We start from the raw sequence: 5,902 nt of genomic DNA on the forward strand, positions 1-5,902 counted from the left end.
TAGTTTGGGTTGTAGTGATGCTCAAGTTAGCTTGGTCCTTGGTTATGTCTGGAAGAATGCTGACACTTGGCTTGGTCTTTTTGACTCTCGGTTTGGTCTTCATTCTTGTTTGTGCCAAGTTGTTTGTTGGCCAACTTTTGGCATAAAATTTATGTATGGGTATTTAATTTTTGTTGTAGCAGACTTGTGGCTTAGTTGGGTATAAGTAAGGGGTTTTGTAGAGTCTTTAGGCATGATCATCCAGCTTGGAAAAGAGGATGAAGGGTAGATGCGAACTTTGAAGAGCTGGTAGCTGTGGCTTAAGAACCAGAGGATTGCTTGGTGGACCTGAGAGTACAAGTGTGGATTCTTCTTGGTGTTCTTATCCACTGGTGGATCTGGACTAGCTGAGATTGGGTTTTGTGTTGTAAGTTGGATCTTGTAGAATTGATATTGTAATTGTTGTTTGTATTTGGCCCTAACTCAGAAGACCTTATAGTCGGGCATATTGCATGCAATCAATCATTTTATGAATAAAGAAGTTGTTTCTTGGTATTAGATCTTGCATTATTGTTATTTGTTGTTGTATTCTGTTATGTGGTGATTCGCCAGGGGTTTGGACATCTCCTTTGGGGATTCTCCTCCCTTGCACTATGCTAGATTATACTTTGCATAGTGGATGTTTATATGGTAAGCATAATGAAAATGCATGTGCACATATCTTATAAACATTTTTTGAGTACACGGTGGATGTTACACAAATTGATGTTTTGGAAGGCCATTACACAGAGTACCTGGTCAATATCATGTGACTTGATGTTCTGGATGAATGTTGCTTATGGTACTTGGTGAACATCTTGAATTTCAACATTTTATAAGGCCATTAATAAAAAAGTATTAGGTGAATATTATTGGTATTGTGGGATACCAACACTCATATATTAGATATGATATTAAACATTTTTGAGTAATTGGTGAATATCATGTATTCTGGGAGACCAAAACTCATGATATCAAAACTTTTGAGTACATGGTGAATATCGAATATCGATATTCTGGGAGACCAATAATCATGATATCAGATGTGATATCAAACCTTTTGAGCACTTGGTGAATATCTTGTGTTGATATTCTAGAAGACCAATACTCTTGATGTCAAATGCAATATTAGAATAATGAAAACCTTCTAATCAAAGATTTCCTTTATGTGTCATTCTTAACATTACCAATGGTGTAATATATGTCTTGTGTTTATCCTCCCTAGCTAAGAGGGAGTGTTAATGTTTTGTCGCCTCTGTCAGATAAAACCCATTATATATGTGTGTGTGTGTGTGTGTGTGTGTTAAAGATACATGTTTCTATAAGAAGCGCGCGCGCGCGTGTGTGTGTGTTAAAGATACATGTTTCTATAAAGACATGCTTCTTAAATGACATATATATATGCATTGAGAATATTTGGAAAACACAAAAAATATAAATAGTATTAGTACATTAACATCCTCCAGATAAAACCCATTGAATATATATATATATATATATATATAAAACTTTTTTAATCATAATAAACAAATGTTATTCACAACCAATGAGTGTTAAAGATACATGTTTCTACAGAGACATGCCTCTTAAATGACATATACATATGCATTGAGAATATTTGGAAAACACAAAAAATATAAATAGTATTAGTACATTAACATTTTGTTGGTAATGTGCTGGTTACCAACTTTTTGCTTGTAGGGGTCGACCCCCTAGTTTTGGTCGCTTTATATTTCAAAAACATCCTCCAAGAAAATCAATAGAAATATCTAATTTATCATCAAACTTGTTTAACATGTGCAACCTTTAAATATATGTTGATGGAACCTATTTAAGAAAGTATCTTAAATCAAATATGATCTATTAAAAAATACAACATACTAACATGTTTAAAAAATTCCTAAAACTATAACATGAATTATACATTGATACAACATCCTACCAATTATAATTAATCAAAATCACACAAAAAAAATATCACCCTTACTAGTTAAATGCATATTAAATTATGTCCACTAGTTGTATGAAAGAAAGCTCATTCATTTTGAAATTATGGTGACAACTCATTCATTTTGCAATTATGGTGACAAGTGGTTTACTTGAATTAAGAAATAATAGTACAAGGCTTATACTACGCCTTTATAAATTAAAGGTTGGAATCTTGGCCAAGGAAAAAGGCACTAACTTTGTGGCCTAGTTATTAGTCCCTGCATTTGTAAAGAGGTAGGGGACTTATGTTTTTTTCTACCCCCCCCGCTAATTGAAATTTGTAGCAAAGTATTTAAATGTCATAAAGTTTAAGTGAATATATTTAAAAATTCTATTTATGAAATGGAAATTCTAGAATTTCTATTGGTCGAGAGGTATTTTGCTGGGGTTTTAGTGTTTTTTATTCACTATTTATTTTATGGTTGTTTTGTGGGAATTTGGACAAGGGTAAACAAGTGTCGATGATAGTAAATAGAAAACGGAAACAACTGTCCACCATTAATACACATTAATTGCATTTGAGAAATGTGCAAGTTGGTGAACAAAAAATCTGTGTATTGAATAAAATGGTTTAATGGACAGCAAGACCACCATTGTATACAGGAAATTGAAGAATTTGAGTATGCCCATTGCTCTGGAACAAGTGTTAACAGTGTCCACATAAAGTGGAAGACCAAGTACATAGATAAAGCAGAAGACCAGGTACATAGCTATTACATTTGTGCATTATTTTCCAAGTTTGTGTGCAAAATATAGAATTAGCGTTAGATTTATCAATCTAACAACCATTAGTCCCGTTAGTCTTAAGCATTTCCTTGTCGTACCGTATTTCTTTGGGTTATCATCTGGTGTGGTATCTGTTTGAAAGACTTGCAGTATGTTTTTAGCTATTTTTGTAGAGGCCAGAATGTTTGTCAACAAATCTAAAACCCTACAACTCATTCTCTTCCATGGCCTCTTTGGCCATTGGCAGAGCGCCGTAATGGTTTGGGTCATTCCTCGCCAAATACTGCAGTAGCGACTCCATAGCTTGCCCTACGAAATAGTCCCTCAAAGTCATTGAAACCCCTGTATTAGCCCCCTGGATCATAAATAGGGGAACCCCCATGGGATTGACAACCATAACGCCGTCGCCGACGTCGCCATTTTCTTCCTGCTCGCTGAGATGCATGTCTGCCGTTAAGTTCTTCCTCTTTTAGACACACTGATGATTGGAGTTCTTCCTCTTTTAGACACACCAATGATCAAAATTCTTATGCTTTTTAGATAAAAAAAGAACAAAGAAAACCCTTTTGCTCTAGATGATATTCTGTATGCTGAAAGCGATTTTTGTTTAAAAAAAAACTAGCTATCAATTCAACCATAAAAATTTGACATGGAGGTGAATGGCAAACATAACCTTAACCAGAGCCCTCTCTACCTATTTTACCATTAATTTACAATCTTTTTTCAAAATTCTTCGTTACGGCAGGTGTTGCAATTTGCATATCTTAAAATACGACTATATTCTGCATCTTGTTGCAATCACGCATTCTCTAGTAGTTCATTTTGAAAAATTAAGTACTTTTGTAGAAAAAATGGAGGAATTAATTGAATATGTGCAGATGCCAAGTTTGCGAGCATTCTAATTTTTCTTCTCGTGAATAATGGTGAATAATCAGGGAATAGGAAATGATAGAAAGGGAAGAAAAATTTCTCTTCGAGTTTGGGATGAACAGAAAATAAATCTTCACTGGAAATAATGAAATAAAATAAATTCCAGACATGCTAAAAATCAACAAGTGAGAGGAAATCATGCCGCTTTCAAATCTTTTAGAATATGAACATAATTATATTAATAAAAAAAGAAATGTTCAACCAATGGCTGGCAAGGTTAATGGCTTTAGAAAATGGAACAGAACAATTCCTCTTTATTCTCCTATACGAATTAAAAAAGAATGCTCAACCAACAGTACAGAGAAATTTTCTCTTTAATAATAATAATAATAAGTTCATGTTCGTTCATGTTCTTTTGCCTTTGCTTTTACATTCCGTTTTCACACTTTATCACGGAACCTAAATAAATAATAAAATATATTTGATTATATTATATGGGTAGAGGATATTTTATTTAAATATTATTGTTGATATCCTCGCTTTTGGTTTAAATAAGGTCATATTATACAACCACAAAACTAACATTATTATTTACTACAAATATGGACACGCAATATTTAACGGAAGAGGCACATCCCTCATTAAATAATTTTTAAAAATATATATAGATAGTAAAATTTATTTTTTATTAATCTATAAATTTATTTATTATTTAACTAAATTAAAAAATTAAAATATTATATCTATAAAACCATTCAAAATTTGTGTTGTATTTAGAAATTTCTAATATTTATATTATTTATCAAATTTTATATTTTGGTAAAAAATAAATATCAAGACAAATAAGTCTAATATATTTGTTCATATTTCACAATCAAAAGTGAATGAAATATAAAGAATATGCATTAAGTAATTAAATACATAAACAAATATTAGACATATTTTCGCAAAAGTTATCAAACATTAGATCATATAAATATAGTTTTTTCATTAAATATTATTTAAAATAATTTTGTTTTTTAAATTTTTTATTATACTATTAATTATTTCTATATTTCAAGTTATGTTGGACAAGGGAAACACAAATTCATAAGTATTGGAACATTGCATTGGATTTACTTTTTCTCATTAAATAAATGAGATGTGAGATTATATGGTTACAATTATACAAAATGAATTAAATTTGGTTTAGTTATAAATTTTCTAGTGATGCGCATATTGCATCGTATCTAGATCTCAGTTTTACTATCTACAATTTTATTTGTTTTGTCATTTATAAATCTATTTGAAAATTGTGTCATGGTCTTCTTTTATGCGATTGATGATCTTTGTTCATTTTGTGCAGAGCTCTTCGAAGCTAGTTTGTATGTAGCCAGAATGTCAGCTTCAAAGACTGTTGCTGACGGTGTGTTACGGATGTCAAATATGGGACTTTGCAAACTGGTGGTCAGCTTTTGTTTGCAGTGAAACTTGATACATCAGCTTCAATTGCATTTAGTATGATTAATTTATGTTGATGCATTGAAGAGAATGAGTATGAAAGCATTAAGAGTACTTGCCTCTTTTGCCTGTTGTCATGGATAGTGGTTGGAGAGTGTTCGCTCTGTTGTATTTCCATGGCCATCTTAGATGCAGCTACAGTGAACATGTAGTCAGTATTGAATGATTAGGTGTAATTTATGACATTCATTTTGGTTGATGATATAATAGAAAAATGATGGAGTCATTTACTACATGTGCAATTGGAGTGCAACTACGAAATGGTCAACCCAGTATGTTTCTAAAATAGTTGCTCTTGTTATTTCAGTGTCGCGATTATGTATCCAGATATGGTCGAGGTCGGATCCTATTTTTGTTGTTGTGTTCTCGGTTGCAAGTTTGAGATTGTGTTGTTGCATGATGTCGAAGAGGTGTGATTTTTTTCTTGATGTCTTTAGCGTGTCAATGTTGAAGTCTCCTGTGATTAGTAGTTTTGAATGTTCGGGTAGAGTTGTAGTGATGGCATGCATGAAAGTGAAAGGTTCATTTGTTGGTGCTGTTGGTGTCATATATATATTTACAATGTCTAAGGATGTTCGAATGTGGAAGATGTTGATTATGATTGATTCAAGATGTCTTGTTGCATATGTTTCAATGTTTTTGATTGTGCTAATTTTGCTACAACATGTTAGCAATCCATGAATATTGTACGATGGGTAGAAGACAAATTTCTTGTCCAACAGTGGTAGTTGGTCAATGTGCTTAGTTCTTGTCTCTTGGAGACAAATTACATTTGCAATATGTAAATCATGATCGTGGT

The sequence above is a fragment of the Cupressus sempervirens genome, chromosome 2, assembly GCF_028749045.1.
Source record: "Cupressus sempervirens isolate cs-2001-9-10 chromosome 2, ASM2874904v1, whole genome shotgun sequence".
Taxonomy (NCBI): Eukaryota; Viridiplantae; Streptophyta; class Pinopsida; order Cupressales; family Cupressaceae; genus Cupressus; species Cupressus sempervirens.